Here is a 13531-nt window from a genome sequence, read left to right as displayed (position 1 = left end):
ACGAGTCAGAGGCGCGCGTCACTGTTTTCTCTCATATGGTTTTGATTGCATACTGATCTATAGATACATTTTAAAGGATGCATCATTGGTCACCTACAGTGAAAGGTCATCTGGCATTTAGGCCTTTATTGACACAATGATTTTATTATAAGTGTATTGTTTTGTTTTTTTGCTTCGGTTTTTAAGGGGTTGTATAATTCGTTTTAAAGAAAAGAGGTCCAAAGGGACAAATGATAAGTGCTCTCACTTTAATATTTTTTGTATTGGATGTTTATCTGTTAAAAACTCATTTTCTTTTCGTTCATATGTATAGTAATAATATACCTTGTTAAATTATTCGTTAAAAAGTTTACTCCCATTATTTAAAAAGCAAATAGGGTTTAAAAAGGGACAATACCAATTGTGAAGTCCGATTTTGATGATATTTTCTTCTTTAGGTGCGTTATGAAATTTTTATCTGTCTGCAGTATCCGAAATGATCTAATCTATCTCTTACAGTTTCCATTTAAAACCGTATAATGTTGACTTAGAAGGAGTAAATATAGTCTAGGGACCGACGCCTAACTTGAAATAATCCTTTTTATTTTGGTTCGAATTTGGATGCAGTTTTTCCTTTAATTTGCTCAGAATAGATTCTGCGTACTAGGTTGCGCGATAGATTTGCACGTAGCTTTACCATATCCAAGATATTATATATTCAACAAATATAAAAATAAGAAGATGTGGTATGATTGCCAATGAGACAACTCTCCACAAGAGACCAAATGACACAGAAATTAAAAAATACTATAGGTCAGTCTCCGTACGGCCTTTAACAATGAGTAAAACTTATTCCGCATGGTCAGCTATAAAAGGCCCCTAAAAGTCAATTGTGACGGTCTTTTATCTGATAAATTATGAAATTCCCTTCCTAGGTTTTTATTATATAAAAGGGAATAAATGGATGAAATAGACCAGACACTGAACCAGTAATCTTTAATTTTTATTGAAAATGAGATTTAATTGTAGTATTATTCGAAAAAATTCTCACAATCTTCCTAAATTACATATATTTGCTGTAGCTCTTACTTTTATAAGATATTGACGGATCCAGTTAAAAAATCTAAATATTGAGTTTTGTATTATAATGACCAAAAAAGACCTAAGATAATAACGAAATCCATCTAAGGTCAACTTTGCCTGAGGAAAATGTAACCTAAGTTTCTTATACATGTAGTAATTTCGTAATATGTGTATATCGCCTGGGAATTTTAGAAAAAATATGTTATAAATCATGTCAGTACCGAATCACTGCCTACTGTTCTGATGATACCCTCGGGGACTAACCCGCTGTGATATCGACCCGTTTCTAGAACATTAAAATAACACTTTATAAATTTCGCAAGTCCAAAGAATAGTGATAAAAAATTAATTCTGGTCAGAATATCTGTTTGCCTTTTTAAGATTCTTGCATCGGGCCGTCCATGGACCCATCATCCTATTATTAAAAACTAATCTTTGACTGTGTTGTTTATGATTATGACACAATGATCATCTTACAAACGAAAAAGAGACTTCCAGATAGAAATAAACCATTATAGGAATCTGGAGCATCTCTGTTGATAATTGTATTCGGGATACAGGGATTTAAACCGAGTTCGAGACATGATTATACTATATCATGAAATTTCATTTGTGAAGCATGAAAAGGAACTATAATTATAACTAATATATCTAGATGAATAAGATCTTTGATTATTGTTTTTATTGGTACTATCATTGCAATTAAAACATTTTTTCATATACAGTTATGAACACTTACGGTTCTACATCTTATCGTCCCTTGTATTTTAGTTTGCACAAGGTCATGTTTTTCGCAGACTGTTTTGAAGTCTTTACACCAAATACATTGGATGTGTACTGATTAATACTTTAGTCTGGGAAACATTATTTATGATCATTTATCCATTTTATTTGACTTTGAACTAGCTTTGAGTAACTGCGAATACTCTTAGATCATTCAATTTTATGTCTATAGCCTTTTTTGTTAGTTGTTTTAGTGCTTTACGTATGTCGATATAATGAGTCATTTAGAGGGTTATGAATTCCTTTACTTTTAAGACTTATAACTATGACCCCAACTGTGCTTATTAATGCTTACACTGTTTAATGTTTCATTGCTGTTGACCGTAGTCATTGTTAAACATTGAAGACTTGTGTGAATACATAGACAATTGAGTCCATAGATATAAGTCATACATGTACATAGGCAATTATAATCCTCTACATGCAAGCCTTATTCAACTTTTACAGTGTGTTCTCATGTTGTACTGGTACTGCCCTGTCCAGGGTTAGGGAGAGGATTGAGGACTCACAAACATTGACGGATTCAGAGGGGGATATAGAGGGCGTACGCCCATTTTAAATGGAAAACATAATTTGTTTAACACAAAATCGTCCAAATTTTCGTTTCGCTCAGCTTGGCCATTTATTTCACCTATCTGAAATTACGCCCCCTTTCAAAAATCCTTGATCTGCTCCTGACAGTCATGTTTTATCCCTTCACATTCAGCTGTATGATCTTGTCCCAAGTCAAGTGCATTAAATTCAGTGGTTGTCGATTGTGCTGTCTATCATGTGTTTATATTATGTATGTGGTATGTGTTTTGCTCATTGTTGAAGGCCTTTACGGTGACCTATATATATATGTTAAGGAAAACATGTATCCTCGGACAAATTAATCTTTGCTCTTGTCGCTAAATTTCGCTTGACTAGTACATGGAAAAGCTGCAAATAACAATTTTTAGGCATTTAGTTTTTCCTGGTCAGGGACCGAACTCATGATTTCTTGTATTGGGGCGAGCGCGTGACCAGCTAGCGGTATACACGCTAATTGATGATTGATTGATTAATTTGTGTTTACGCCGCTTTCAGCACTATTACCTATTTCGTTGCGGTCACATTTTATTGGTAGAGGGAGTCGGAGTGCCCAGAAGGAGAACCACTAACCCTCCAAGCTGAATGAAGAAAATGATGCATACACATTACTTCTTCTGTGTATTATCCTCCTGTATAAGTAGGAGCACCTCCACGTGAACTGTGTAACCTTACTAAAAATATTATTTTACATCGCATACATATGAAAAATAAATGTTATGTTTACATAGTATATATTTGATGAGTTTATTGTGTTAAAATATATCTTTTATATAGTATTCTGATTTCGGTCGTTTCTCGGTGAATAAGATTATGTATACATACCACAATAGAAACCAAATTCCTATTTACTGATTTCTGATCAGAATAATCTTCATTTGAAATGTTTTTCATAAAAATGCATGGTTTAAACATAAGTTCAATTTCAGATGCACATAAGACACTCATCTACCATATTTGGAGCTTGAAAATTGAAAAGAGAAATATCACGGAAAAGCAATCTTAAATTCATACTGTGTATAAAAGTTCAAACTTATACTACTTGGAAGTTTTCTATTACATTTTGAAGTATTTACAGTGTATCATCCCATGACATACATTTTACTATCACTTAAAACAAATTTCTATTGAACAGAACACTGTATGTTGTGTAAATACACTTCTGATAATCTACTTGGAATTACTGTGGAAACTTTCTCCTTTTCGTTTCAATAACTAGCCGGGATGGGTGGGATACAAAAAGGGGGGTATTGGCCTGTTTCAAAAATGGGAGAGGCAAAACTGTAATTTTGCCCCTCCCCACTTTTTAGTAAGCCAAGTAATGGCACTAGTTCACATGAAATAAAGGTCAAGGTGGGCTAAATTTAAAGGAATACACAGAACCAACAGTTAGATCTAAGATTTTGTAAAAGTATCATATACATTTTACCCACAGTTTGTCAAATGAAAATAACACCTTCTAAAATTCTAAAATACGCCTTTTTGGATTCACCTTCACCAGGAACGCTAAAACCTAAACATTTGTGTAGATACGTTTATAAATTTGGTGCTAGATTACCAAAAGGGACATAAAAACGCATTCAAATTTGTACCAAAGATGGAATTAGCAGAATTGTCAAAATGCTTTCAGTACTGCTTAGGTATATATAGTAATGGAAATGATTCAAACGGGTCGTGTGAGCTCTGTTTCTTGAAAATATATTGCTTATAATACGATTTTAGTATGGTATAATTTTGTAATATACTGTTTCCTTCAGTAATAAAACAAGCAGCATTACTTTGACAAGCAACAGACCAACCGGGGGGATCATGGAGCCAATGGTACCCCACTTTTTATCGAATTTTCGGTGGGCCACTCCTGCTTCGCCTCTTTAGAAAATCTTTGATATGGCACTGACTGCGTAGAAACACATTGAAACGGCGTTTAAAAATTCGTATACCTAACCATTTTGTCACTTTGTGCATTGTGCTAGTGCTCGTTCGATGAAGGATTTTTAAATTTCACTCAATTTTACAAAATACAATATATTTACCTTCAGGACTTGATTATCTTGTTAGGATCGCCATTAAACTTGTAATAAAACTTCCTGCACTGTCTGCTAAATAAAATATTTGATTCAATTTAATTGACAATTACAACTTGAAAGAATTTGTAAGAAACATGACAAGACCGTTTAATCTTCACGTGAAAGAATTTACAATTATATACATACAGGTAAAATGTTACATTTTGTAAGTTGTTAAAAAAAAAAAAGACAGAAGAAGATCGATATATAAATGGTAACATTACAAAAAGGAAGGAATTTAGTAGGGTTATCGCCAGGTATTTACATGTAATCCAATCTCATGTGAAACTTGTATAGATCAGAGAAATTGAAAAAGGACGGGTTCGGAATGTGATATCCTTACTTTGTGAACTTAATGTTTTTTTCTCATTATTGGCCCCAAAAGTCGAATTAAAATTGAGGATCGCTAAAGGCAAACATCAAGTATTAATATGTATAGTAGATGAAAAGTGTAGTTTTTACCTGAATAGACTATAACTAAATATTCCATCGTGTCTAGATCCTTATACAAGGTCGTATGACTCAAAGTTTCTCATTTTCCAAGAACTAAAGATATAATTGTTTACTAGTAACTTGAATTAGGAGAATACATATATGTAACCTACCCACAGTGTTTTTATCCATTTGATTTCGATATGAGCAACATATCTGGAAATAAACTAGGACCCATTTAAAGTTCAGTGAAACGTAAAATGTAGGTCAGGCTTAAGTGTCGGTATTTGTATGCCCCACCTAGGGGCATTATGTTTTTCGGTCCGAGTGTGCGTCCGTTCGTCCGTCTGTCCCGCTTTAGGTTAAAGTTTTTGGTCAAGGTAGTTTTTGATGAAGTTGAAGTCCAATCAACTTGAAACTTAGTACACATGTACCCTATGATATGATCTTTCTAATTTTAATGCCAAATTAGAGTTTTGACCCCAATTTCACGGTCCACTGAACATAGAAAATGATAATGCGAGTGGGGCATCCGTGTATTATGGACACATTCTTGTTAATGGACATTTGTAAATCTTTTCTTTATGGGTTGCTATATACTAGTGTTAACTTGATTCGCCTAGCTGCCCGACGTGAATTGTACGAAAAATCACTTGTCTTTGAGTGGAAAACTGTCAGCTATTCCTATATTGATTCAGTTCCCAAGTCAAATGATATTGAAAGACCTAGAATATCTCCCGTAAACTGTGAATTTGGACATAAAACTTAACAAAGCTATCAAATATTTGAATACGTTTCACATTATCTTTTTGTGAATTCAGATGGAAGGACATTTCTGAAGCATACCCCTACTAGCTAAGGTTTACGGTTGTAAATATTTCTTTTATTTGGAAAGAGGGATTATAAGTGTACCTGCAAACATGTACAGAGCTGAGAACTCTAACTGTCACGCCCAGCTTTGTAAAGATATTAACATTAAGGCAAATGATTGTCCAAATGGGACGGAGTTTCAGTCCTCTAACTTAATATTATCAATTTACCCACCATGTGTTCCTTATTTTTAAATGGACATTGGTCACAATATTTATAAAAGTAGAAAGGTATAAATAAAGAAATAGTGATTACAAACAAATACCTATATACATTTTTATCACAGTTTGATGAACGCAGAAGTATCAGAGCCTTTAGCTAAGGCGGCTTTGTTTTTGATAATACTTTTGAATCATATCACCATACAAGACCATGCAATCCAAAACTTTCCAACTGACTATTTTCGAGAAGCGATGCCTACAGCGAGAACAAACCCAATTCAATATCAAAATTCCACATGCAGAACGGTAAAGGTTAAATGAGTTTAATTTGATAATGTTTATTTATTCATTAACTTAACGTTTATTAATTCGTATTTGCATTTCCTTTAAATGCCTATCCTATGACTAAATATGTATTTTAAAATCGAATGTCAATAGACTTCAGATTACTACTCTGCTTGTGTTAGCGTCTGTCCAGGAAAGAAAAATTTCGCGTAACCCCGTGTCTCGACTGCGGTTGTTGCGCTCAGTGTAGAAGTGTATAATGTTGATCGACTGACTAAACAAAGTCCACTGATTTATCAGTAAAATACATATTCTTTCTTAATTCGATTTTTTTTTCTTCTGGTGCTATACTTTTTTTTATCACGAAGATGCTTATGTCCAAGTTCCATAACATTCCACGAAGATTTGACAATGTTATTGCTGTCGGAAAAACTTTAACTCACTCATGTGTATCTTAATGTTAACTGCAAAAATATCAGTATTAATCGGAAGAATGAAAAACAATATTTTCAAAATTTTGCTCTGGATATATACTGTCAAATGATCATTGAAAAAACCTTCTTTCCAAATTTCTTAAACTGATTCAATGACGTTTTGACGTTATTGATGTCTAAAAATAACTTAAACATTGATGCTGACGCTGAGGACAACATTATGTAGGATTGCTATATATCTCACTCCCGCGACAAAATGTCGCAGGTTCGACAACAAAAGGCTGAGATGTGGGGTATACGTCAATAAGACAACAATCCAAACACACAAATATACCTAGAGGTCAGCATACTGTCTTCAACAATAGACATGTTTCTTTACCATATGTCAAGCTCTAAATGCCCCAATTCCATATAAAAGTTGTGTTATTATAATTATTGGACATTAATATAGATTAATAGATCAAACGGATTTAAAAAGTTACTCGTTCAACTCGTTCAAAAAATCCTTTTTTTTACTTGATACAAACAATCTCTAAAACGGGTAACTTAAGGCTGCTATATAAAGTGTATCTCAGTCCTTTTGGGACAAATTAAAACAATTTTCTATATAATGACATATGCGAATCGAGATATTTATATTGATGTCAACAATGAATGGACTCGTATAATTCATTGCAGAAGAATTAAGAATAATGCAAAAGACAACTTATGATCTTCTCTTCATTCATATATGTAAAATCAAATTGAAAAATGAAGGCACATGCAGCAGTGATGTATATACAACATACATACAGGATGCTCATTAAAGCAATACATTAAGTGTAAAAAAAGCATATATCAATCATAATTTGCATGCACATCAGCAGTATACTGAAAATTTAGCTTCAATGTCGGGGTGGTTTATTTTTTTTAATGAAACCATTTACATGAATTTGTAAGTGTTGTCAATGGTGTAGGAACCCCAAAGGTAACTTGGGTATATAAATATGGCCCCTTGGTCTTCTTTTGACAGGCAGTATAGTAATTTGCCAAAGTGTGCGTTCATTGGTAGTGCAAGATGTGCAAATTCGCAGCCACATCCGAACAGATTAGGGACGTCGAATTCGATGCCTCGTGTAGAGAGAGTGCCACGCTCTCTGCACGTCAAAGAACCCTTGAAACAACTCGTTGAGTGGTCAATACGGTATGTGGCCTTTCGCAAGGGAAAATATGGGCTGCTCTCCAACAACTACCATTGTCTTCCAGCGGCAGTCCAAATATCCCGTCTTTCATCGTGGTCGTCGTCCCACATTGTAGAACCTACCTACATTTGTATATTTTTTCATGAATAACCATTTTGATCGTCTCATGTATTCTGTTTAACTACTACTTGGAGGGGTGTTTAACGACCCTGACTACCCATGAGGGTCTCGCACGGTCGGTTCTGTTTAACGATACTAAATTTATATAGTTAGTGTCCTGTGTTTCTCTGTTGCATTCCTCCTGTGTAGGTTCGTACTATATAAAAGGAGCCAATATCTTTTACTTCATGAGGCTACGGAATGTAATTTTGTAAGGTTTCTATGCATGGAGAAATTTTACAAAAATCGGCGTTGAAAGTAAAATTTATCTAACTTGACAGCTGAATAGAAATAAGAAGATGTGGTATGAGTGCCAATGAGACAACTCTCCATCCAAGTCACAATGTGTAAAAAGTAAACAATTATAGGTCAAAGTACGACATTCGACAGGGAACCTTGGCTCACACCAAACAGCAAGCTATAAAGGGCCTCAAAATGACTAGTGTAAAACGATTCAAACAGGAAAACCAACGACGAAGAATGAATCCATAGGCGGATCCAGTGGGGGGCCCGGCCCCTCCCTTTCGTGGGAAAAATTTGGTTGATTATATAGGGAATCACTGAAGCATGACTGGAGCGGCCCCCCCACCCTTTAGGTCAGTCAGCGCCCCCCCCCCCCCCCCCCTTATGAAAAGTTCTGGATCCGCCACTGGAATCAGTTTAAATGCAGATATAGACACAGAGACGGGAAAGATTGGGGAAGAATATACCTTTCAATCTCCCCCTTTTTTCCAAGTTTTATTTACTCGGGTTTTCATAAATACATATTTATTAAGTCATTCCTAACTGATTACTGCGGTTAAACTATACGTAATAGTTATTCAATTTAATGCCCTACATTGTTTATGATATACAACTATGTAAATCTTAAACTACCACTTTTCTCAGGTGAAAAAAATACCGCGTGACTAATTATGATACGATTTTATTTTATGAATGAAATATTACCAACTATTTATCCCTTTCTGGTGTACATTTAAATTATTTGCCAAATAAGGACTGGATCGAAATACGTAATTGAACTAAGATAACTCTAAGGTCGCGTCATGTTCGTATAAAGGTAATAAATAGCTTCATTGAGCATCGTGTAAATACAACACATTTTTGCGGAGGCTGTTTTTGTTTATCTTAATGAATTTTGTATAATGTTCGTTTACGTAATAGAAAATACTCGCGCATGTCTAAACTGCCAAAAATGTCCATACTAGCTCACAGGCACTTGTCTCTGAAAAAAATCATATATACCTTAATATAATTTCAGAGACAAGTGCCTGTCAATCTAATTAAAATATAGATCTCTGATTTCGCTATCCTCATATTTTTATCTATACCGGCGCGCGAGTTGTGATAGATCTGAATTTTAATCGGACTAAAGTGCCTGTATACTAGCTAGACCAATATGTTCTAGAAAGTTAAATTTTAACTACGTAAACGAAACTGAGGTTCAACAGTATCCTAAACTACTGACAAAGATATATATATATATATATATATATATATATATGTCTTTTGATAGTAAAATGTCGGAAACAGCACGTCTGGGTTGATCTTGCCTTCGTCGAGCCGCGACAAGAATATAAAACTTTCCCCAAACACCTGTTTCTATATATAGTTACTTCTTCGAAAAAAAAACAAATTGCGCCTGTTTTCAGAATATGCACGCTTGCATTCTATATTGCACATTACTTCGATTTTATTTTAAATCTCGAGTGCTTGTTTTACTGCTACATCGACAAGTGCTTCAATAACATATTTTCTTGCATTCCAGATGATTCAGCCGTTATCACAAATAGTTTAAACATTACAAACAAATGTGTTTACACTCTTGATATAGAGATGAAACAAAATCTTAATTCTATTCTTTTTACTTTATAAACAAGACTAGGTGGAAAGTTGAAAAATGCTTAAATTTGTAAAATGTTTGAACATTTTCGTTTTACATGGAATATCATTAATAACTGTAAATGGACGATAAGTGGGTGATTGAATCCGCTAAATTATGACCAAAAAATATCACCATGCATGTTTATTTATCAGCAATCTTTGGTGGTACTATAGTACTCAAAATATCAGGTTTGAAGTAAATTTTCAGGCAATCAGTTGAAGCCTTAAACTAGGCCAAAGTTACCTCACAACTCTCTTACCTCTAGAGAAGTATCTCAAAATACCATATTTGTCAAATTGTGTACAACTAACATTATTTAATTTCAAGATATCGAAATTATTGTTAAATCAAGCGTGAAGTATATATATGGCCCTGCACTTTTTTGAAAGAGATTGTGGATTAGGTCCTGGTCTATACACTTGCACGCACAGACAAATATGTCAGAATTGTGGTTAGTCTATCTCGCAGCAGAATGGACGAGATTAAATAGGGTGTCCGATGAAAAGAAAAATAAACAGTGTTGAGAAAGGAACAGATATTTTTGGTTTGTATATAAACTGACCTATTTCTCTTGTTAAATAAAAGCTGCTGTAATTGTGTTTATACGAATTTTGGCTTGTAAGTGAATCGATAAGATCTGATGATACTTTGCCAGACTTACGTTGAAACGTGTAATTAGACATACAAATGTATACACGACAAGCATATAGGATTGGAAAAGCTATTTAGAAAGTGCACTTTATGATAAAAGCAGTAACGATAGATAAAAATAACACAGCATAAACGCTCATGCTTTATAACCGTTCGTGTCATACTTGAAGATAGGAGCAAAAGAGATTGATGGTGTTTATTTTAATAGTAGATAAAATGATTGCTATGGTTATTATTTAAACGTATAACAGAAAGATGACAGAAAGAATGACAAACCGAACAAAGAGCAGAATACAGCCGAAGACCACCAATGGGTTTTACCATGGAAGTAAAATGTCAATATAATACTTCCATGGTTTTACACAGATATTTTAGACGTTTTATAAAAGATTTTTATGACCCCGCCGTAGCGGAGGGGGCATTAAGTTTTACCCTTGTCCGTTTGTACGTCCGTCTGTCCGTACGTTCCAAAATTGGTTTCCGTTCTCTAACCTTAGTTTGCCTCAACCAACTATTATGAAATTAATACACAATGCTTATAACCACAAACACACAGATCAAGTTTGAATTTTGGTGGCGTCACTTTTACCGTTCTAGAATTATGCCCCTTAACAAATGTAAAAAATTACTGAATTTTTCGTTTCCGTTCTTTAACTTTAATTTGCCTCAACCAAATGTTATGAAACTTATACACAATGCTTATTACCACAAAACTCAGATCAAGTTTGAATTTTGGTGTTGTCACTTTTACTGTTTTAGAGTTGTGCCCCTTTACAAATGGAAAAATTGCTGAAATATTCGTTTCTGTTCTCTAACTTTAGTTTGCCTCAACCAAATGTAATGAAACTTATGCACAATGCTAATTACCACAAAACACAGATCAAGTTCGATTTTGGTGGTGTCACTTTTACCGTTCTAGAGTTGTGCCCCTTTAAAATTAAAAAAATTGCTGAATTTTTCGTTTCCGTTCTCTTACTTAAGTTTGCAACAACTAAATGTTATGAAACTTATAAACAATGCTTATTACCACAAAACTCGGATCAAGTACAAATTGGGTAGCATCCCTTTTACAGTTCTTTAATTATGTCCCTTTATAACGTTATATGCAAGCGGGGGCATCACCTGTGTCCGATGGACACATTCCCCATTTATTTTTTCTAAATGGAAAATATCGAGGTTAATGCAATTTCCTTACGTTTTCTAGTTGCAATGCAGAACATTTTAGATGATATGTATTTGTTTGTCTCCTATCTCAGTTTGGTCGTATAATGTGCATTTTCTCTCAGATCTTTCTACATTTACCCATCCATCGGCCTCCTTCGATTGGCAAACTGTAATTTAGCGTCCCTTTACATACAGTTATAAAATTTGTATCTGGTAATATTTGTTACTGAAAGTCTTCAGATGTTAACTTTTCCTTTTATTAACGTTAACAGATTTGAGTGTATTTCCGAAGGCTTTGATCTGTGAGTCCAAAGTGTACTGCTCCTGCTTATCATTTTGGTAATTCCCATTCTATAGCAGGAAAATGTTTGAGGAAACACCGGTAGGATTTCTCTATATGTGCATGCAACGTTTCTTTTATGTTTCATATAACATGTGTGTATACATGTCATGCTGCCCATTAAGGGCCCTTGGTTTGGATAATAAATATTCTTATTTTTATTCTTATTTTTATTCTTATTTTCATTTTTATTTTCATTTTTATTTTCATTTTTATTTTTATTCTTCTTCTTGTTCTTATTCTTATTCTTATTCTTATTCTTATTCTTAATCTTATTCTTGTAAATGTTGACAGATATGTGTTTGTATGTTTATGTATAGCCAATATGTATTGTCAAATTTGGTATCAATCCTGTAATTTGGGATTTTAAACCAATAAAATATCTTTATCCTTATCTTTATCGTTACAACTACTTAATTTATTCTGTTCATCAGTTTTTACAAGGAATTTCAGATTGCCGATACTAGCAACTCAGACATAATTACATACTTTATGGCCGTTTTACATTCCACAGTAATGATTGAAGTTGCGTAATAATTAAGGACGGCGTAAATTGGTTATTAAGATGGAAGCATATATATTATAGAATATCACATAATTTTGGTATGAGATAGGTGATACGATTAAGTCATGATCCGTGCTGATACCTTAATTGGAAATAAATGATTAGTGTCCGACATGGGGTTTTATCATACATCAAGTCACCGTAACGAAATAATTTCTGATATACATGTAATTATTTGAGGTTTTCAAAGTCATCCTAGAGGAAAAGCACTCATTCCGATTGGAGTCTGTCGTTTCAATGTACCTGTATTACTTACGGTCGTTGTATATCTATGCAACTGTTAATGCAAGCTTATCGATAGGCAAACGTATGTGTTATTTAGGAAGCAGTTGAATGACAGTGTCTGCTATTAGTAAGGGTAACCTCGGGTAAAGGCACTGTGTAGATATACATACAATATCATATGACCTCCAACAGAAACTACTAGTATCTGGCATCAGATCAAATGACGTTTGTTTATAATAATAAACAAAAGCCATATGATTCAGTGATACATTTATTTCTGCCTACAATCAGTTCTTACCAGATGTACCGAACGATAGATAGTTATTGATAATTTTCCATATACTAAGATAAATAACACGATGCCGTTCACTCATCATGTATATACGATTTTGGATAATGTTACTATTCGTTTCAATTTTTTAAAATTAAAATCAAATAAATGATCATCATAACAATTATCTGACATTATTGATTCTTAAAATGGCATTAGGATTGTTTAACTTTTTTTTAAATCTGTACACTTTACATCTCCACATCCATATCATTTACATAGATGATAGAGAAAGGAATGTGGAACATTTAGATTAATAGATAATGCCTTTTTATGTGTCAATTATTATTTATTTTCACAAGCCGATTCTCGTAATTCATAGTAACTATGACTTTTCACAGACAAAGCTTTTGGCTTGCAAAACGTT

This window comes from Mytilus californianus, unplaced genomic scaffold (genome assembly GCF_021869535.1).
Source record: "Mytilus californianus isolate M0D057914Y unplaced genomic scaffold, xbMytCali1.0.p SCAF_3, whole genome shotgun sequence".
Lineage (NCBI taxonomy): Eukaryota > Metazoa > Mollusca > Bivalvia > Mytilida > Mytilidae > Mytilus > Mytilus californianus.
The sequence above is the reverse complement of the archived record's forward strand: the minus strand, read 5'-3'. Positions refer to the sequence as shown.